Source organism: Aotus nancymaae, unplaced genomic scaffold (genome assembly GCF_030222135.1).
Source record: "Aotus nancymaae isolate 86718 unplaced genomic scaffold, 86718_ANA_hifiasm-v0.15.2.pri h1tg000012l, whole genome shotgun sequence".
NCBI classification, from domain to species: Eukaryota; Metazoa; Chordata; class Mammalia; order Primates; family Aotidae; genus Aotus; species Aotus nancymaae.
Window position 1 is genome coordinate 37,564,310 of NW_026988423.1, and position 23,589 is coordinate 37,587,898.

General features: G+C 40.3%; 1 protein-coding gene and 1 pseudogene across 2 annotated transcripts in view; one reads left to right on the forward strand and one right to left on the reverse strand.

The window, feature by feature from the left end:
- OPCML (opioid binding protein/cell adhesion molecule like) overlaps window positions 1–23,589 on the reverse strand; it is a 1,160,549-nt gene that overhangs the window by 803,504 nt on the left and 333,456 nt on the right. The gene's annotated exons all lie outside the window — the stretch shown is intronic.
- On the forward strand, window positions 1,512–18,052 carry LOC135274636 (uncharacterized; annotated as a pseudogene).

Genomic DNA, 23,589 nt, shown 5'->3' on the forward strand with positions numbered 1-23,589 from the left:
GTTGAGTTTTTGCCTTCAAGGTACTCAAAAATTATTTTGGAGATTCTAGGCAAACATTCAAAATATATGAATACAAGTAAAAGGCAGTAGGGGTTAGTGCCAACATGAACTCTTCAGCTCATGAATCTGAGAGAAACTCATACTCTAAAGAGAAAAGTAACCCTGAAAGAGCTTCAGAATACTTTTTGCTCATCCGTACTCTAAATACATGCTGTGACTTTCAATTACACCCTAGTCTGCTCTGGCTCACACTGAGGATTAACCAGTTTTCATCCAAAGCCCATTTATGCAGCATACACCCATTACCATGTGTGATAAAATGTGGTGTAGTTCCAGTTAGAATGGTGATTATTAAAAACTCAGGAGACAACAGATGCTGGAGAGGATGTGGAGAAATATGAACACTTTTACACTGTTGGTGGGAGTGTAAATTAATTCAACCATTGTGGAAGAGAGTGTGGCAATTTCTCAAGGATCTAGAAATAGAAATACCATTGGACCCAGCAATCCCATTACTAGGTATATATCCAAAGGATTATAAATCATTCTATTATAAAGACACATGCACACGTATATTTATTGCAGCACTGTTCACAATAGCAAAGACTTGGAACCAACCCAAATGCCCATCAAATATCGACTGGATAAAGCAAATGTGGCACATATATACCATGGAATACTCTGCAGCCATAAAAAAGGATGAGTTCATGTCCTTTGCAGTGACATGGATGAAACTGGAAACCATCATTCTCAGCAAACTGACACAAGTATAGAAAAACAAACACCGCATGTTCTCACTCATAGGTGGGTGTTGAACAATGAGAACACACGGACACAGGGAGGGGAGCATCACACACTGGGGCCTGGGGGTGGGAACTAGGGGAGGAATAGTGGAGGCGGGGATTGCGGAGGGATGGCATTAAGAGAAATACCTGATGTAGATGACGGGGAGATGGATGCAACAAACCACCGCCATGGCACGTGTCTACCTAGGTAACAAACTTGCACGATCTGCACATGTACTCCAGAACTTAATGCAAAAAATCTTGAAAAAAAAAAATGTGGTATAGTTATCTGGCTTAGCAGAGATGATCTGAGGTTGACGTAACAAACTTGCACGATCTGCACATGTACTCCAGAACTTAATACAAAAAATCTTGAAAAAAAAAAATGTGGTATAGTTATCTGGCTTAGCAGAGATGATCTGAGGTTGACATTGAAGGGGAGGAAGTAGGGCCTCAGAGGTTGACCCTAATCCTGGAGCAAGACGGTTAAAAGACAGGTGCTTCAGGTTGGAGTAGCCAGTGGCTACTCACTGAGATTCATTCATTTGTCTGTTTCTCACTCACTTAATGTTTATTGAATGCCCATTGTACTAAGACACCACTAGATGTTTGGGCAGATACAGTGGTGAATATAATGCCAAACCAGAAAAAGGGTGAGTGCTGTAACTGAAGACAAGATTATACAATGTGCAAGTTTAGAGGAGGAGGAGTTTACTTTTTATGGAGATGGGATCAGTTTTCTTCAATGAGGTGGCCTTTGAACTCTCAGCCTTGAAGGATGGGAAGGTTGTGAATGAGGTACCACCTGGATGGGATGAGGAAGGGATGGCTGAAAGAGAGAAAGGAACTTCCCTGGGGAGGGAAGAAGGTGGGTAAAATCCTGCTGGCTTGAGGAGCAAGCTGGTCGTGGCAGAAACGTCTGCGCCTTAGAAGTGTGTTCCGCTAGCCCTCCATTATCTACTTATAAAAATCACCATTGGCAAATCTATAAAACCTAGGTCCATTAAATTAACTATCTACTTAGAGTAATTAAGACGGGGAACTCTACTTCCATTCAGTAGGACAGTAGATCTCTGTTACCAAATAGGGCAGCTATTCACAGAAGACATATTGACTGCAGTTATTAAATTTCAACAAATACGTTTTAACCGTATGTTATTTAGCTCAGGCAATGGCATTATCCAGGATACATGGAAACCTTTTCCTAGGCAGGTGAATGATTGCTCTGACAAATAGAGAATGCTTCCCACAGGACATTTTCTAGTCTCATCCTAAATGTTTTCTTCTTAAATGCAGTTTCTTGCATTTCCCTTGAGAGCCTGAGTGATGATGAGCACATCTTACCATGTGGAATTTTGTTTAATGACTGGCTTGATTCTTTTTCCCAATTTTGACTCTACCATATTTCACTGCAGAAAATGTCTGGAAACTTCTACAAAGTCAACCCAGCTTTCAAACCTCATACTCATAAAAATGTTGGTCACAGAGAAGCCAAATATAAGAAATGTAACATATTCATAAACTCCACACTTTACAAAGAGCTAGTGTCAAGCTATCAGTCACTGGATCAGCCCTAAGATACCTTAAGAAAGACAAGAACTGACATCCATAATCAGAGTTCATTCGCCAATTACATTAGGATAATCATTGTCTGAGCCCATTTATGTTTGTATAAGATTATTTGATTTCCCACACTAAAAGGTCTTTTATTACCAACCATCAACACCATAATAGCAGTCCTAAATGTGAAGAACAGCCACTTAAATTAATACAGCTTTCTGACTTTATTTCACTGCATCAGCAGGGCATCACTGAGAGCTGCTGCAGGCTGCCGCCCATCACAGGGAAGGTAGACAGCCGTCTACAACGCATCTCATAGAAAGGAAAATGTGGTACAGTGGTGGGGATGGGGTTCAGAGGGTGAAGAACTTAGAGAACACCCGTGCATAGGAAACAATCCAGAAGGTAAATCTACTGAGAGCATTCAATGAGAAAGGGAAAGGAAGAGGGTAGATGGGGTTATGGAAGAAGCAAGAAAAACAGCGTATTTTGGTTCTATGGCTCCCATAGCTATTTTATTTTAGAATAAAAAAACAACCGTTCATTGTTGATTCGATCCCTTTCTTTGGTGAATCTCTGATCAATTTATGTCTTTCCTTCCTTGTACTCCCATTTTCTCACCATGACTTGAAAAGAACATTCTTGACTCCTATTCTACAGATGTAGAAACTTAAATACAGCGATCTTGTGAATTCTATAAAAGGCATGAGGTATGATGATGGAATAATGATTTTTTCACATTAAATTCTCAGAAGACACGTGTGAGTACTATTTTTCAAAGCAGTCACTGTGAGAGCATATGTACATATTCCAACAATGATATGACCGTGTTTCTGGACATTTATAGCAAATTTAGGTTTAAAACCAGAAATATATAGCCTCCATCCTTTGTAGTTATTTCAGATCCAAACAGATATTATCCAGCTTGATCATTTAGTTCGTTCATGAGACTTGCCTTTTGATGGCATTTAATTGCGTCTCAAAAGTAGTCCCACTGAGGGAAGGCAAATCTCTTACCTAGAACAATATGCAAAAGGTCAGCTCCAGGCTATGCCTGTAGGCTCCAAAAGAGAAGTTTTTACATATCAGGAACACAACAGAGAGGAAGAACCTGGCCTCCCAGGCTGCAGATTTTTAAGGGCACATAAGTCATTTACTTTTTTTTTTTTTTTTTTTTGAGACGGAGTTTCGCTCTTGTTACCCAGGCTGGAGTGCAATGGCGCGATCTTGGCTCACCGCAACCTCCGCCTCCTGGGTTCAGGCAATTCTCCTGCCTCAGCCTCCCGAGTAGCTGGGATTACAGGCACGCGCCACCATGCCCAGCTAATTTTTTGTATTTTTAGTAGAGACGGGGTTTCACCATGTTGACCAGGATGGTCTCCATCTCTTGACCTCGTGATCCACCCGCCTCGGCCTCCCAAAGTGCTGGGATTACAGGCGTGAGCCACCGCGCCCGACCCATTTACTTTTTTTTTAAATAACTTTTTAGTATTTTTTAAATTTTTTATTTTAACTTTTTAAATATTTATTTATTTTACTTTAGGTGCACATTATATCTGGCATTATCAGTTTGAGAGGCTTATTCATTTGTAAATATCACTTCCATGACATCCTTACTGGGAGAAGTGATTCAAATTCAGCCCCATGGCTGCCTCTGCTGGCCTCTGAAGAGGATCCTTACACCTGATGGGGCAGATTAGAATACAGGAGAGATGAGAGAGTAGAAAACAAGCGGGGAAGAGGAAATAGGGAAGATGGAGTGGGGGTAAGGGAGGAGGGCCTCACTTTCAGCTCGCCTCCTCTCTTTTCTCAGCTCACTCCTGGGTTCCCTCGGTTTTTGTGGCTTCTGTGCTCAGCCATTCAACAGATACTTAGGACGTGTCTATGATGTATAGGTGTTCCATAGGTTTGAGTTACGTCCATGAATGGAACACACATAGATTCTCATCTTATATACTGTATTTAGAAGGTGCAGGCAAGCACTAATCAATAACATAATAAGAAAGCCAAATACACAGCCTGCTGACTGGTGCTCAGAGCTGCTGAAGGTTTCCAGCAGAGGAGGGTAAGGGAACTGAGGCTGGAGGGAGTTAGAATTCTAAGGACAGTTCTCAGGGTAGGTTTCATTGAGAAGGGGCAAATGAAGCAAAGATTTGAAGCAGGTGAGGGAGTTAGCCAGGGAACTATCCGGAGAGAAAATATTCTAGAACAGTCATAGCAAATGTTCTGAGGCCAGAGTATGCCTAGAGTAATTACACAATAGCAAGGCAGGCATTGTGGCTGGAACAGAGTGAGTGAGGTTGGCATAGGAGGGAGGTCAGAGAGGCATTCGTCGTGGTGGTGGTGGTGTGTGTAGAGGAGAAGAGTTTCAGATGATGCACAGCCTGTTCAGATCTGAGCATTTACTGAGAGTCACTGCAGCATTGTAAGCGGAGAAGTGACATGATCTGAATCACATTTTACAGGATGCTTTACTGAGAATAGACTGCAGGGAAGAAAAGTAGAAGCAGGAGACCATCAGGAAGGGACTGCAGTAATCCACACAACGGAGTCATAGAGGTGAGGCACGGTGATCAGACATGATCTGCACCTACAGCCACATTTACCACGGCGTTACGTTCTCACTTACAATACACAGCCCGCATCTTTCCACTCTCACTGCGGTCTCTTCAAGGTTGCCTCTGCTTGGGTATCAGCTCCAGCTCTGGCAGGAATTTCATAAAGAACTACTGGTTGAGGTGATCCGCTCTGCAGTGCATTGATTTCAGGCCTGATGGTTTCCCCTGAAAGTTCCAGATGTCAAATGCTGGACCCGCTTGCTCTCTGCCCCAAATGTGGATGCCTATTCAGTTGCTTCTTTTTCATGGTCTGTCTGGTTTTCTGCTCTAGTTTCTCTTCAGATCCATCCCCTGTGCAACTTCTACCTTTCTGCTTCACCAAGACAGGAGTGTGAGCATACACCAACAGCACTAAACAGTTAAATGAGCCTGGGACTTGAAGTTCCCTGAACAAGGAGGCACCCAGCAGTTGTGCAATGCAGCCTAGAGCTACTGTGCTTAGGAAGGTTGAAAGAGTATCTCTTTCCCAGTGTTAGGTATAATATGCTTATATTGTGTACAACTTCTAAAGGGCTATTGTATCCTTTATTTCATGGGATCTTTGTAATATTCCCATGAAGTATGTTGTATGGATGAAACTGTGATATGTTTTTATATTTATCCCAACATATAAACTGAAGATCAGAAGGGTGAAATAAACTTTCTCAGACCACACAGCTGAGGAGTAAGAACACAGTTCCAAGTCGTTTCACTCCTGGTGCATGATGCTGTGCAAACACTCAGGCAGCTCTGGGTGACAACAAAAAGCAGGTTTTGAAGCCTTCTGTCCAAGCCGAGACTCTACAAACTAGCTTATCTAGCTTCTGACCTCTAAATCTTACTATTTTGTTCTCAAGAGGAAATGACATCAATTAACAAATAGTTTTACTTCTGGTCAGGATTAAGTGAATGGCGAAGAATGAATCTATTTGCCAAAAACTGTCATTGAAATTATCATTAGGACTTCATTGAGTTCCTGTCTGAGTGCTGTCACACACTAGAAGGCGCACATGGGCCTCATGCTACCTCCAGGAGAGAGCTTCGCTTCACGTCTGTCTTTATCACTGGCTCTTTCTGTGGTCACTGTTCAATATAAATTCATTTTATTATTTACTAAATGCTTCTCTGAGGAAGAGTGGGGAAAGCGATTCAAGTCTGCCTTCTCTTTATCAACTCCATTGCTATCCATTTTGTTACAGGTTAATTCAAAAAGGAAAAATAAAAAAAGGGAAATAATCTTTATTTCATCTTCCATAGAAAATAGGAGTGAATTAAAAAAAAATTTGAGATGTGTCCTACGTGAAACGTGAGAAGAAAAAGTCACAGACACAGGAGAAAAAACCCATAAAAATCATTGTTTTAAAATGTGTTTGTGTGAAAACATTTTTTAAATGCAGAAGAGTTTGGGGTAGAAATACAAACGTTGAGAAAAGTTAAACTTTCCTTTTGTTATTCCATTTTTAACTATAGGTAGCTTATGTGCCCCCAAATTTTCAAAGGAAGATCTATAAATTATCCTTGCTAGTGAGGTCCTGTCTGTCTCATGTAGCTCTGATGTAGCTAGTGTAGCTACCCTGAACCCCATCTCTCTCACCTCAGACTCCTCACCCAGGCCTGAGTTCTGCGCTTTGACACCTATAGAAAGCTGCTTTAGCGATGGACTTCCATTTACTACTACCCAAGTGATATCACCACTTATATTTTCAAAGATATTCCAGTACAAACTTTGTATATTCAGAACAGAGCCATTGGCCCTTGACCGCTGCCACTCTCACTTCTCAACTAAATGGGCAAAAAAATCTCTTCCCCATTCTCCATCTGGTTAAATGGTTCTCACCATCCATCCACTGGCCCAAGTCAAGATCTCATCCTTGCTGCCTTCTTTTCCCTCATGCTGACTTCCCATCAATCACCATGTCCTGATTCTTCTTCCCTCAATATACATTCACTAAATAAATACATGAAATCAGAACCTGGATAAAGAAATAAAAAATATTGTGATTTTTCATAAACTTATATAAATTTTGAATATTAGTGTGTATTTCACCTTAAAGGCGATCTGTCCTAATTTATCCACTTTTATTAGAGAAGAAAGCTGAAGACTAAGGAAGAAAACTCTAGATTACGTACTTACTGGCAATTATGGCACCTAATGTTCTTTCCAAAATCGGTCTCATATTTTAGCAAGGATCTGAAAAGTGGACTCTTAATTAGGAAGTATTGTATATTGGATACTAGTTAAACCTTACCAGATAAATAAATGTAGTATCCATTGTTATAAATACTGGAGTACTGAGAAGTCAGGTTGTCCATTTCTCATCTTGTTTATAAACAAAAGTTCTTCAGGAGATCCTAGTATATCAGATATCTGGTCTACAAAGAGGTTGTTGTACCCAGGATTCATAATTGCCTATATATCAAACTCCCTTCCCAATCGTTGTATCTGCTGGCCACTTTATCACATAACACACAACCAGTTTATTAATATAAATTAGAGGACAGACACCAGGTAGGGCTCCAATCAATTCAAGGTAGACTCCCAAAGGAACCAGTTGTCTGAGTCATTGAAACAAAACAAACAAATAAAACAGTTACTTCACATCTATCCCTGGTGGTTGCTTGCAGCTCGGGCAATTGAACATTATTCTAATTGAACAGGGAAAATAAGGAGTGGTTGCTGCCTTGTATTGAACAGATTCCACACAGATGCTTCATCCTTCCCTGGTGGGACCTGGTTATGTTTTCACCAGATTCAAAATTTTTATTCCAAAGGACTTCATCACTTCCATATAGTTCCCATTGGTCACAGGCAGGCAGGATCAATAAAGATATAATCCTACAGACAGTAGCAAACACAAATGTTCCTGATGAATTCCAATCCTGAAAGCCAGAGTCCAAACATGCTGTGACCAGCTGGGAATTTGCTCTAAGCTATCATCAGTCCCCAACATCTAAAATTTCCCCATGGAGACAAAAGATGGAAAAGCTGTGTGTAAGCTTGGTTCCATCTTGCAAGGCAGTATGTGCAAGCATAATTGTAGCCTTTTCCAGAGCCATTTTAAGGGACAAAAAGAAGAGGAAGGGAATCAATGCATATCAAAAATGTTGTTGTAATCTCTTTGAAAGACCATCACCATGAATTCCTTGTGCTCTCTTTCCCTCCCTCTCTAGCTCCCTCCCTCTCTCTCTCTCTTCTTTCTTTCTTGACATCTTTATTGAGATATAGTTCATATAACATACAATTTACCCATTCAAAATATACAATTTAATTGATTTTAGTATGTTTGCAGAGTTATACGACAATTACTACAATCAACTTTAGAACATTTTCATCAATTCAGGAAAGAAATCCTGTGCCCTTTAGCAGTCATCTCCCCAGTTCTAGAAAAGCATTCACATAATTTCTTTTCTCTCTAGAAACAAATGACTATTCTGGACTTTTTGTATAAAGAACATTATGCAACGTATGGTCTTCTGTGACTAGCTTCTTTCACTTGGTATAATGTTTTCAAGGTTCATCCATGTTGTAACATATATCCGTGTTTAATTTTTTTAAATTGCTAAATCATATTTCATTATGTGGCTCAATTATATTCTATTTATCCATACATTCATGTGTCGTTTAATCAGGTATATGTTTATTTCTTTTTTGGACTATTTTGAATAATGTTGCTATAAATATTGGTGTAAGAGTTTTTGTGTAGACGTACATTTTTATTTCTTCTGAGTATATGTTTTGGGGTGGAATTACTGAGTATTAGGATAACTACACTCAAACTTTTGAAGAACTCACAGACTTTTTTTGAAAGCAGCTGTACCATTTTTTTCATTTTCATATATATGAGGATTCCAGTTTCTCTACATCCTCATGATACTGGTTATTATCTGTCTTTTTTATCATTGTGGGTGAGAGTGACATCTCATTATGACTTTGGCATTCATATCCCTAATTACCAGTGATGACAAGGATCTTTTCAGGTGCATATTGACTATTTATATATTTTCTTTAAATAAATGTCTATTCAGATTTTTTGATCATTTAAAAAATTGGTTTGGCATTTTATTAGTAAAATGCAGGAGTTCCTTCCCTATTGCTCCTTGTTAATGATTGTAGAGGGCAATTTAGAATGTTCAATGTATATTTTAACTATTATAAATCATCAGAACAAAATTAATTCTATATTTCTAACTAAGGATGAAGGTATTTCTGTATCTTTTTCTTTTGTTCTTTTTTTTTTTTCTTTTTTTTTAAGACAGAGTTTCACTCTTGTTGCCCAGGCTGGAGTACAATGGTGTGATCTTGGCTCACTGCAACCTCTGCCTCCTGGGTTCAAGTGATTCTTCTGCCTCAGCCTCCCCAGTAGCTGGGATTACAGGCGCCCACCACCATGTCTGGCTATTTTTTGTATTTTTAGTAGAGACAGGTCGATCTCAAACTCCTGACCTCAGGTGATCCACCCTCCTTGGCCTCCCAAAGTGCTGGGATTATAGGCGTGAGCCACCACACCCAGTCTGTATCTTTTTCTTATCTCCAGCAATCTCACAGATGCCCATTGAAACTTCCATTTGTGTGTTGCACGTTGAAACCTGTGTACAGTCATTGTATATTTTTAAATGGGCAAGGCTTTTGGTGAATGATCTGCGTGTCTCTAATCCAAAATATAGAAAACTTTAGAGTTAAATAGAAATGCTTGAACTGTCAGCTGTTTTTAGTTCTGAGACAAGTTTGAAGATACATTCTTTTTAGACAGATACAGTAAAAAAGAACGATGAAACTTTATCGTACAGGGTAAATGCTCAATAAATGGCTGGAAGAATAAATGCGCAGAAGGCCTTTGTGAGGCATTGAATTGTAAGTGCTTGACTTTGTTTGTTTAGCAAAGCAGATGAAGGGGCCCAATTATTTCCTTCTTGGTCAGAGAGTTTTTGATCTTCTGAAGCCAGAGTCAATAATACTAATGTCTTGATGGACCTGAATGTTCTTCCAAATTTGGACAGGGAGGAAGCGCATTTGCAGATTGATAGCCCTATCTACAAATAGGTCTATTTCCCAGTGTAGGTCATAATATATACATGAGATGGTTTCTGTCTAGGTCTGGAAGAGAAACAGATCTAAGTTACATGTGATTATCAGACCAACTGCCTACTCATAGATCCAGAAGGATGTTTAAAAGCCATTTGTTCAGCAATTCTGTTGCCCTTGTAGTTACCACCCGCTTACCGAAGATAAACTTGCATTTCTTTTGTTTCCACCTCTGGTTGTCTATTCTTTGTCTCTTCCTTGATGTTATTCAATTATAAGTAGTAGAAAGGGACAGGGCTTCAATTTCTGCAACATTTTGGCTGTTTAATTACGGGTAAGTCACTTACGTCACTGAGTCTGTTTCCTCTTTCATACATTTGGGATGCTAAATGTAACAAATTTCCTCCCTCCTGTTCAGGACTATTGTGAATATCAATTTCTATAATAAGGGAAAGCACTGTGGAAAAGGCTAAACTCAAAACAAATTTTAGTTGTGGTTGCTATAATTATCTGGTAACCTCCAATCCACGACATTAGTTGCTTTGCATTTTCTTTTCTTTTTTTCCAGTTTTGTTAGCATGGCATTTAAAATGAGTTTAAAACAAATTACTAAAATAAAGGTTTAAGATAAATGGCTGATTTTTTGGCCTTGGATTCTTCTCTGCTAACACAGAAAGTAAAGAGTTTGCTGGAAAATAATCATGGGTACAAAGACATTGTTTCCCTGACCTGACAAAAAAAAAAAAAAAAAAAAATAGAAGTGAGTGCTTTTGTTGATGGTGATCTTTCTGGTAGTGGCAAGATCAAGGAGGCTGCTACAGCATGCCTCTAAAATCGTGCAAGAGAGAGTCACCTGTCTCTTTCCAGTCACAGATAGTGGAACCAGAAGAATCGTGGGTCTGTACATTCCCGGTTACGATCCCTCCTTTTCTAAATAACATAAAAAAAGTCAGCTCCTGGATGGGTTGGCTTCTTTTCAGTTGGCCAAGAGGAGAAATCCAAGGAGTGAGTAAAAGCATCTCCCCCAAAGAACTGAGCTGGGCTTTGTTTAAGTCACTAATGAAGAGAGAGTCTTAGAAGGTATCAAGCCAGAGCTACTGCAATTAAATTACGGTTAACTTTCAAAAAGCAAGAGGTAATTCCCAACTTGGAAACAAGCCAGAAATGAGAGATTGCCCCCATTTATTCCATTCGAAATGCCACAGGAGTTGAATGACCACAAAGACAATATTTTCCAGGAAATGAAAACCACTAATGGGCACTATTTTGGTAATTCAAATACTTTCTTTCATGATAAACACCTGCTCCTTTTGGAAACAGATTTAATGATGATGTTTACCCATTTATATTTGTATACTGCTGAGCCCACTGACAGCACTCAATAAATAATAAATAATGATAATAATAATTCTGATCCAAAGTCTTCAGGAGGAATAAAATAAGACCCAAAGATTTATTGTAGGCATATCCTGTAAAAATCGATCTGGCTCTTTAAATAGAAGAAGTGGCTTGAGGGGAGATAATGCATTGATTTATGATTCAAAGAAAATGTAATTTTAAGAATTACAATAATAATAACAATAATCAATGTCCTATATGCCCTGTAATAAAAAAAAAGAAAAAGAAAAAGAAAACAACACTCAGAAAAATACAAGCTATTACTTTAGAAAAAGAGGAGGTTTTCAAAAGCACAATACTTTTAAGTTACTGGATTCAGCAACGAGGTGTTCTAGATATAAATATCCACTTTTTTTTTTTTTGCTTTTTGAGAAAGGATGTTGCCTAACTGAGGTGAGGGGAGAAGCAAATGTGACTGTCTAAGTCTGTCCAGACCTGACTCCTTCAACTCATTGAAGCCAATGGCCATTGCTTCAGTTTTCTGTAATGTGCACTCTAGCTTTACTTCAGGCCACATCTCAGGATGATGAAGTTAGAATGAGTTATAATAACCTCACAACTATCCCGTAATACCAAAACTCTTCCATCTCCAACACATCCTTCACTTTGCCCTTATAGTACGTTGATAAAACACAAAAGCCTCTTCCTCAGGATTCTTTGAAAATTTCGTATTGCCTATGGAATGAAATTCAAAATCTGTGCTAATGACCTGGTCCCACCTTAACTTTTCAGCTTCATCCCCACCACATTTCCCCTTCAGAATCTTGCTCCAGGGATACATTTGTAACGCCCCTGAATCTCCACCTGCTTGCTGTGTCCGTGGCTTTGTTCAGCTGGCTTCTAGCATGGAATTCACAGCTGTACGTGCTGAAACACTCAGGGTGCAGCTCAGATGTCAACTCCTTCATGTAGCCTTTCATGATTAGTATCAATCCCTGTTTCCTTCCTACTCCAGTAGAATTATTAATAGTACCACTTTTATAACATCCATTTAGTTCTTTCTTGTAGAAAATTAAATCTATATGCAATTCTCTCTTAGTAAGTTGTAAGATTCCAGAGTGCATGAGTTTTGCATGCAGTAAGTGCTTAATATATACTTAATGAATTCCATTGCTACAGGGAGGAGGATACTCATAGGGGATGCTAGGACCTTCAAATGTAATGATCTTTTCTCTTTAGTAAAACTCTGGCTGTTTCCATATTTAGAGTTAACCTAGCATTGACACCACCATTATTCTAATACCTAAAAGTCTTCTCTTGTATTGTGCATGGCAGATAGTAGGGTTCAATAAATGCTCATTGGAGGCCATTGCTTAAGTAAGAAGAGCACCCATGAGAAAAGATGCTGAAATCCTCTACATGTATGTGTGCCTCTCTGCAAATCCAGCTTTTCTTGCAGAACCTCATTCTGACTTTGAAAAACATTTCACACACACACACACACATATATATATACACATATATATATATACACATATATATATATATATATATATATATTTTTTTTTTTTTGAGATGAAGTCTCACTCTGTCTCCCAGGCTGAAGTACAGTGGCGTGATCTTGGCTCACTGCAACCTCCGCCTCCCAGGTTCAGGCAATTCTCCTGCCTCAGCCTCCTGAGTAGCTGGGATTACAGGCATGTGCCACCACACCCAGCTAATTTTTGTATTTTTAGTAGAGACGAGGTTTCACCATGTTGGTCAGGCTGGTCTCAAACTCCTGACCTTGTGATCCACCCACCTCAGCCTCCCAAAGTGCTGGGATTACAGGCGTCAGCCATCACGCCCAGCCCTTAAATATATTAACGTTCCTTTGGATTCTATTTCCAGCATTCATTATGACACCCAATCAAGTGCCATGGACAAAATCAATGAATATGTTCTGCCATCAATCACACAGTTCATAAAACATCTCCATGGTATCTGTGTCGGGTTAAATTAGTATGGGAAGAAGTACAGGATTAAAAGTTATCATGGAAATGGTCTTTATCTTCAAAAATCACATTTACTTCTATATTTTAAAATTGCCTGGTTATGCCTCTTACATACCTTCATCTTCCCATAAGATTATAAGCGCTATAAAGACTAGGGATACATTTGTCTTCGTCATAGCTATATTCTCCAGCACCAAGCAGAGTCTTAACACATAGTATGTGCTCAATAAATACTTGTCACATGAATGATGTGTATTGTCATATTAAACCAACAGTGGTCCTTAAAGGTAGCACAATCACCGACTATGGTATTTCTACCTTTTCTCTTAGTCAAAGCGATACCAAATGCTTCCTTGAGCTTAAGGGGTCAGACAATGTAAATTTAAGGTAGTGCTTTGAAACTTTTGTTTGTTAAATTCCTTTGCAAGAAACTTTAGTTTTCAAATATTCATGAGCTGCTGAGATCAGTATACACCTGTGTCTTAGCAAATTAAAGAAGGAACTAAATAGGATCAGGGAAAATAAATGCAGGAGGAACAAGGGGGCTTAACTAATTCTTCATAATGACTTTGGGGTTTACTGCACCAAACCAGGTGTGGAATTTCTTGAACTCCCTAAATCGATTCTGCCCCTGAGCCTTTCTAGGTGTTATTAGTGGATTTCTTAAACACTTTGGTGATTTTAATGTCAGCTTAATGCACCCATTCAAGCAGCTGTTCACTCCAACTCCTTATCTTTTCTCCATGGGACTTCGGTGACTGGGTTTCCACTCTTCACCCAGCAATCCTTTCAGAGGCTCGCGAGAGATGCTCATACATATTAATCTTTTCAAAAGTGACAAGACAAAATCTAAGCCCCTTGGTGAAGGCTATTTTCTAACTCTCTTGCCAGGTAGACTGCTTCTTGTTACCAGAGTGGATAGCTTGGTGACCTAAGCACCAATTCTGAAATGTAAAAGTACTTTGTCCCTTAATAGCTCTGCTCACTGAGAGGTTTATTGACAGTCAAATATTATTTCTTTCCTCTTATGCAAAGCCAGCATAGAGTAATGGAAGAAAAGGGCAATGCTAGTGAGGAGGGTGAGGGACAATTGAGACCATCCCACAGCTAGAGCAAATCAAAGAAAGACTAATCCGTGAGCCAAGATGCATGGTCAATTGCCCAGTTGCACTGTGGTTGGGCACTTATAATTGATAAGCCTCTGAAATACTGAAGAGCTATTTATTTACATGTCTGAGGCATAAGGACCTGTTCCTGTAACTGCAGTGACCCCAATGGCTTACTGGAAGCAGGCGCAATTCTGTGGACAATTTGACATTACTCAAAGAGAGGGCATCTTGCCTTTTCAAATAAAGACAGGATGCAGAGACTGCAGAACCAGGGAAGCCAATCAAACTGGGAGTGAACTGCCTGGAGTGCATTGTTTTGCTTCAAATCAGCACTCTCAGAAATGTGCTCTCTTAGTTAAATAAAGTTTTCCCCACATCAGAAGGTAGAGTCTATTGAAACACCTATAAAATATTTTATACAATATAGCATTTTAGCAGACAAAAAATTTTTCTCCACTACACTATCTCCCTCCCTTACCAGCATCTGAGTGATACCATCAGGTATAATGGATCCTTGGAATCTCGTCCCATGAAATCTGAAAGGCTTGGTGAGGTAAAACTATTAAAAGTGTTACTTTATTTCTAGAGTGATATATTGTCCTTTATCTCAGAAAGGATCAATTCTTTGGTAAGAGATCATTAAACCTTAATATGTTCACCCATTAAAGGCAGCAACCTTGTCCTTTCAAAGTCCTCTACCAAACTCAGCACATGGTGCCTGCCTAATAAACGTGACAATAGGAGAGCTGCCATAACACTAAGCCCGCTAGTGTAGACTCATTACCACATCTCACTGCTTCTCATGGGTGACTAAGGTCTGGAAATGCCTAGATAGTAAGCCACTCACTCAATTAGATGGGAATGACTAATCACAGGAGTGAGCCAGTCTTTAGGTTGGTCATGGAACTCTTCTCTCTGGAAGGCTGACAAATGGTGTTTATGGCAATGAATTCCGAGTCAATAGCTACACTGATGCAGTGAGTATTGATCTAGCAGAGCTTGAGATCCAGCAAGTCTGAGTTACCATCTCTTTCACAAGTGCCTGTGTGTGATCAACTTTACTGATGCCTTGCTTCCATGGCGTAAGCGCAGTACGAGTAGGGTGGCTCCTTAAACAGCCTTTAGTCAAGGAACAGGTGAAAAATGGAGAAAACAGGCATATATTCTGGGGACGTTTATAGCCTGAAAAGAACGTACATGGCAGACACTAAAATGCCTTCCTCCAGAAGGCTTCACTGAATAACTTCCAGGCCTAGCCCAAAACATATCAACCCAGACAGATGAGCTATTTTTAAAGTACTCCTTTCTCCGTGTAAGGTTTACAGCTTTTATGCTAGTAGAAAATAAATGAAATTATGTGTTTCAACCTTCCTAGAATAAATAAAAACTCACTTTGATATCCTTCCAAAATGGGTTCAAAGGATTTCTATCTCATTCAATGATTTTTATACTGATGGATATGACGAAGCTATTTAAAACCCTATTCCATTACTATTGCTGTAGGTCCTGTGTAATAACTTAAACACCCAAGGGGGAGATGTGTTTTCATAACAATATGTGTGAAAAATCTTCAAGAGTTTTGTAGTTTTCTCACAGTTCTGAGTTTTAAAAAGTGAAATGGCTACTTGACAAAAGGACATTTGATCATGGATTGCATTTTGTTTCCATGGTAGGTACATTTAACAAGTAAAGAATCAAAACAAGAGAGGTAAAACTCCTGCTCTCCTGCTCTGCTTCACTCTAGGCAGCCCATATCTGGGGATAACATGTAGTAGGAGACTGTGCAAACCAAGAATAGTGGGCGTAAAAAACCCAGAATCGAGAAGCACTTCTGGATCGGGAACTAGACGACATGAAGAAAGGCATTGTCAGGGGAGACAAGAGGGCAGCGTGGGAACATGTGAAGCACTGTGGAGAGGTGGAATCACCCTTACTCTGTTGTCTCCCAGGGCAGAACTTGTATTAGCACGTGGATTTTACTGGGAGACCAAAGGAGTGCGACAGGATGAGGCCCATTCCCATAGCCACAGATACTGGGAGGCGTAGGAGCTGTGTCAAGCAGCAGACATGCTCAGGGAGGGTCTGGCAGAGGCTGTTTGAATGCATGATGAGGCTTAGAATATGTATATTCTGGATGGTGTGCATATGAACCAATGAGCTGCAAGTTTTCTTCCAATAATGATAGTATATGAATCCCTAAATCCATCTCTGTATCTTAAAATAGTTTACTTGGGAAGGTACATAACTCAAAGCATTTAAATAAATAGCTTACTCTGCTGTACACAAAGAAGTACAAACAACATGATGGATAAGAGAACAGAAAGATTACTTTCCCAGCAACAAAGTAATGCATATAAAAAAAAGAAATGTTAAGCTGGCTAACTGCAAACAACAGTAGGTTCTAGTTCACACAGAAATTTGGGCAAACCTAGGTCTTGAGGGGTACAAACAACTCAGGAAAAGAATAAGAGCCTGACCTATGCAGGAGGTGGGGAGTAGGTGGCAAGAGGGAATCGTAGGTGGCATTCTTTAAAGGATCTTACAATAGTTTCGTGTTTAAAATTAGCTCTGGGGGAAAAAAAAGAGAACAATATATTGTTATGTGTTGCTCTTGGAAATCACCTTTGCTTTTATTATTGTCTGAAAAGTAATCAATTCTCTCTTGTTTTTTAGTTTTAGCTGCAGTCGCTTAGTGATGGAAATCCAGTGACAGAGAGGCAGGGGAACAGTTAGCTGGACAGACGAGCCAAACAAGCCAACCCTCTATCTCGCAAAAGGACTGAGGGGAGGGGAGTGCACAGCTATTCTGATGTTTATGTTAAGACATCTTGGTTCCACCTACACATCTTCATCCTTCCCAAGTATGCTACAAAATGGAATATCCATGCTGCTCTGAATTATAGATTTGAATGACTAATCCTTCAGAAACACCTTGATGTCCCCTAAAGGCCTCTAATCCTTAATTAATGCTCACTACCAGCACCTCATACTGCAGTTTGCCATTGCTTGTCTTCTTTGAGAAGAAAAGAAAATTATCCAAGTCTACCAGAGTCTCCAAGAAGGCAAGGTTTATATTTCTTATTTATCATTAAATCCTCATACTTAGTAAAACTCTAACAGCCAGTAGATGCTCAAAAGCATTTATGAAATGAAGGAATAAACAGACTCAATTTCTGCACTGACTCGGGAGAGACTCCTGAAGAGAAGTCTTCCACAGTCTGGACTCAGCCTTCATGAGATTGTCCTATCTAGCCAAATAGTTCTGCATTGCTTAGATGAGTGCCATTTCCCCCACCCCTACTCAGCTCCCATCTCCATGGAAAGCCTGATGTCTCTGCTCAACTCCTTACTTTTCGAGAATCAACTGAAGAACATTTCCCCCGAGATGTCGCCCCGACTGCTGCACACAAGCCCTCGTTCCTTTAAGTGTCGCACCATCCTATGCATGTCACGTGGGCAGAGGTTTGCACACTGATTTCTACACTTATCTGCTCCTGTCTCCCTTAATAAAAGGAGCATAGTTTATTTGGGGGCAGAAGGGAAGACACTCATTAATACCCTTTTTTGTTGTTTTTGCCTCTAGTTTTTACACCGCAAATATTTTTCTCTTCACATAAAAAGACTGGAAACATATCAAAGCACATAAAGCAAAATCTCCACCCTCAGCAATCTCATTCTTTTAGAGATGGCCACTTGTATCAGTTGTTGTATGCTTTTAAAGGTGGTTTTCTGTATTTACAATCTCTCAGACGTCTCTGGGTATATATATCTGACCTATAGATGTAGATATGTACTTGGACATAGGCATACAGATATAGATATAGATACACTGATATTTTTAAAACAAGTTAGTAATGTATGTTTGCCAAATTGCAACTTATTTTTTCTACTTAACGATATGTTCCAATATCGCCCATGTCATTACATATAGAAGAATTAAAAATAAAACTACCATTCAACCCAGTAATCCCTTTGTTGGGTATATACCTAAAAGAATATAAATTGATCTACCATAAAGACACATACACTCATATGTTCATTGTAGCACTATTCACAATAGCAAAGACATGGAATCCACCTAGATGGCCATCAACAGTGGATTGAATAAGGAAGAAAATATGGTACCTATACACTATGGAATACTATGCAGCCATAAAAAGGATGAAACTATGTCCTTTGCAGAAACATGGTTGGAGCTAGAGGCCATTATCCTAAGCAAATTCATGCAGGAACAGAAATCCAAGTCCTGCATGTTCTCACTTATAAGTAGGAGCTAAACATTGAGTACATATGTATACAAAGAAGACAATAATAGATATAGGGGGCCCACGTGAGAGTGGAAGGTGGAAGAACAGTAAGAACTGAAAAACTGGGCTGGGCGCGGTGGCTCACGCCTGTAATCCCAGTACTTTGGGAGGCCAAGGTGGGTGAATCACAAGGTCAAGAGATCGCGACCATCCTGATCAACATGGTGAAACCCCGTCTCTACTAAAAATACAAAAAATTAGCTGGGCATGGTGGCGCGTGCCTGTAATCCCAGCTACTCAGTAGGCTGAGGCAGGAGAATTGCCTGAACCCAGGAGGCGGAGGTTGCGGTGAGCCGAGATCTTGCCATTGCACTCCAGTCTGGGTAACAAGAGCGAAACTCCGTCTCAAAAAAAAAAAAAAAAAGAACTGAAAAACTACCTGGCAGGTATTATGCTGATTACCTGGGTGACAAAACCATCTCTACATCAAACTCTCAAGATCACAATTTACCCATGTAACAAACCTACACATGTGCTACTGGAAATTAGAATAAAAGTTGGAAGGAAAAAATGCATGCTTTTTTTTTTAACAGTTGAATTGGATTCCATAGCATGGAAGTATATTTTATGCCTTTTAGTCTACTTTATATCTCTAAGATTTAGCACAATTCTTGACACCTAGTAAATGACTAGGTCCTACCTACAATTCAAGTTGGTCAAATGTTTTGATGAACTTTTCTCCCCCATTGCTCTAAGCTTTTTCCTGAGATAAATTGGGTAGCCATATCTTATTCCATTTTATCACAGGTAAGTAGGTAAGTGGCATGAGAGCAAGATCCTGACACCAGGAAGATGCTCTGTTCAGAAGATGAGCAGTTCTATATCCAAGCAGAGTGCAGAAAAGGCAACGAAGAAAAAGTAAATGAAGGAGAGAAGAAAAAGGTGGGATTTTCTGGAATTCCAGAGAGCTAAGGTAGCAGAATGGCAGATGAGTAACTTGGAGGACTTTGTTCCCGTGCTGTGTTTCCAGATCAGAAAAGGTCAACACTGGCTGAAGCCACTATGCCTGGGAAACAGGTTTGGAGGTCTCTGTCTGCTCTCTTACTGCATCTCTAAACTTATCTGCCCGTATTTACCTACTAACTTTTTAGGTCAGTATTTAATGCCATTCATTTATTAAATCAATGTTTTTTGATTGTTTATGAATCCGGTATTGTTCAATGTGCTGGGAATTTTACCAAAACAAAGCTCCCAAGCCTTAATGGAGTTTATATTCCAGTGGAACAGGCAGACAATGAACACACAATAAAAAGTAATTCACTGTCAGCCCCTGAGAACTACTGTGAAAAGATAGAGAGACATAAATAAATAGACAAAAATTCAGGAATTATACAGGTGGAATAATCAAGGAGGGGTCTCTGCAGAGGTAACGTTGCCCAGAGGTCTGTATGCCAAGAGGAGGTCAGCCATTCCAGCTCTGGCTGAAGCCATCCTTCCCTCCTGCACTAGGTGGAGTAGACGGGAGATGGCCTGTCCTACTTGTCGACTGAACCCACCCTCCATCCTTTTCACTCTGCCACGAGTTAGCTAGATCAGCTGGGGCAATTATTCCTACAGTCTGTCTTGCTTTCAACCTTTGTAAAACACGGAATTGGACTGGGGCTTCTATGGTCCCTCCATGAATAACAATCATCTATGGTGTCCTGTGACTGCTGTCAGAAGGACCTATTTCACCCTTTGTGTATCCCTTCCCAACATATAGAGACTCCAGTAGACCACTCCACAGCAGAGGAGGGCAGAAGGGTCTCGCCCTCCCTCATTGTGCCTAAGTACCTGAGATTGAGAGCTGTTGGCCAGCGGCTGCATCCCTTGTTTTTGATGATTTCAAGGTAACGATTCTGCCAGGGAAACTTCTTCCAGTAGCAACCTGCTCAGTTACCCTGCAAGTTAGGCCCCAATAAACCTTGTGGAAGCTCAGGTGGAAACCAGGCATCACGGACACTGGCTCTGTCATACCTGCCAAGGGATCCTGCCAGGATCCAACACAACGCTTCATCTCATAGACAACGTAGCCTCTGGGTGGGCTTGTGCAGAAGGCAGCAGGTGGCCGTGAGAATACACAGGCTTTGCAGCCTCTCTCCCAGAGGTGCAGCTTAGTGCTTCCGCTTACCAGCAGTGTGATCTTGACCCACAATTAAAAGTAGCTGCCCTTGTTTAGTATCTTCTGTGTGTCAGGGCCGAGCATGGGACCTGAATGGGCTTGTGTTTCACACAGGAACACTAGGAGGTTCTGCTACTACATAGGAGACACTGTCATGCCACCGTTACACAAATGCAGAGACTGAGGCTCAGAAAGATGATGAGTAACTTGCTTGAGACCACAAAGCCCGTGGTAACTGGTGGTAGAATTACTACTCAAAACTAGGTTTACTCCAGATCTCACGCTTTCAGTTATATATGTTCCAAGCAAGTTACTCAGTCTCTTTGGGATCAGTTTCCTCATCTGTGCACTGGGGATAATAACAGCTGCCTTGCAGCCCTGCAAGAAACAAATGCGGAGTCATAAAGGGGGAGTTGAAAGTGAGTTCCTTTTGCTGCTGTTACCTCTCTCAACCATTGCCTCGCAGTGTCTAGGAGGCCAGGAGTATCTCTGCCTTTCAGGTGAAAACCCTGAGGCATCAGGAGGCTAAGAGAACGGGTGGAAATCAGTGTTCACCTCAGCATTCACCTCAGGGGCTTTTGACACAGGACTTTACTATCTCAAAATACAGCCAAAATTAGTTGTGAGTTATCTTAAAGAGGTAGAACTAGACGATTAATTATGAAGAAGGGTAAATCATTCTCAATCTTTGGTCAATCCTGCCTATGAATGATTATACAATTTTGGATTTGTGGAGACCATGGTAATGAGGTATACCTGTATCTAGCTGTCAGATTATGCTAAGCCTTTTAAATGACATGATTTCTATTCATTGCAAAACAATTTAAAAATATGCAAAGAACAAGGGACATTTTTCATCTTAACTAATAATTGACATCTTCAATTAGAAAATATTTAAGTTTTACAAAATATATATTCTGAAAATAAAAGGACAAGAAATAATTAAGGCAAGTGTATTGTCATCTGAATGTCAAATTAAAAGAAAACCAAAAAACTGATCCTTTGAATTGCGTGTAAATCGTTTGTAAGCCCACATTTGAAACTTCTAGTTTGTCATTCATATGAGTGAGTATTTCCTCCCTGACCTCTTCAACATACACTTATTCTCCATTCTCTGATAGAGAAGAAGTCAGTGAGGAAGCACTGGATCACGTGATGTCCATCAAGTCTTCATAGAGAAGGATATTAAGATATATGGGCACCAGTGAGAATTTAAAGCTGCCAAGGAGTGGATACTTTAACAGGTCCCTGTGGCCTGACTTCGCACCTGTGAAAAACACACACAAACACACAACAAAACTATGCAAACAGTAAGTTTCTTGGGTTTTGTGTGTTTGGGTTTTTCGTGTTGATATTTCTAAACTGACAATTAGTTTCGTGATCCTTCAGAATTAAAAATACTTCCTAAAGAGCAAAAGCAATCTTAGTTTTCTAAACGGCCGGTGAGTAACAGGCTAGGGACAGGAGTGAACGCTGTCTTCACTGTAACTATTATTCCTCAGAAATGTGGAAAATCAGTTGATCAGTTGATGCTGACCTTAGATGACTTCAGGATAAGAAAATATTACTTTTTGTATGATTGTGATATTGTGATCTATAATAAATATACATATATATCATATACATATATATTTAGATATGATCTTTGTCCTCTTTCTTGGAACACTGCTCTGAAAAACCCTTGGAATCTCCAAAGTGACAGTGTCTTTTGTAGGCTAATGAGATGCCTGGCGACTGGCGCCCCAGGATGGTCTCATAATGGTGGCTGGCTGCCAAGAGAGCCAATTCTGTGATTAGATAATTGGAACTTTCTGTCCCACCCTCTACTTCCTGGGAGGGGAGAGGAAGTGAAGGTTGAATTGCTCACCAATGGCTAATGATGTAATCAATTACGTCAAACTAATGAAGCTCCAATAAAAACCCCAAAAGACGGAGTTTGAAGAGCTTCTGGTTGCTGAAGACTGGTAGGGTCCTTGAGGGTGGAGCTCCGGAAGAGGGCCTGGAAGCTCTCCTCCCCTCCCACTGCCTTACCGCACACGCCTCTTCCAGCCGACTGCTCCTCTGTATCCTCTACTGATACACTGGGAAGTGTATGGAAAGGAAGTGTTTCCTTCAGTTCTGTGATCCATTCAGTAAATGAATTAAACCTTAAGGGGAGGCGGAGGCGCTGGCAACGCTGATCAGCAGCAGCGCTGCTCCCAACCCTGGTCTTACAACTAGCACCTGAAGTGGGAGGCCGTCTTGAGGGCTGAGCCTCAGCCTGTAGGGTATGACGCCATCTCCAGGTAGACAGCGTCAGAATTGAATCGAATTGGAGAATGCCTAGTCCTCACGAGTGTCACTTGGTTGGTCGGGGGGAAAAATTTCTCATACATCTGATGTCAGAAGTGTTGTGTCGAATGAGACAAAAAAGTAGGAAAAACATTTAGGTTTTTTTTTTTTTTGTCTTTAAGAATTATCCTGGATGATTAAGAATCCCAAGAAAATTCCACTTGGTGTAAAAATATTTTGTGCTTATAAGTTTAGGAATTTTGTGCGTGCAAATTCACGGTGTGAATGAACAAGAGTTCTGGATTCCAACAAGCCGGAGGTGAGATCCTCCTCATAAGATGTCACAGTGCAATGACTAAGCGGGGACCAGGTTCTCTCCAAATCCCATCCAGCTCTGTAATCTTGCATAAGTTGTGTATACCCACTTAGCCCCTGCGTCCTGATGGGTGGGGTGGAGACTCCAACACTGTTGTGAGAAGTACAAGAGCTAATGCCCATACACAA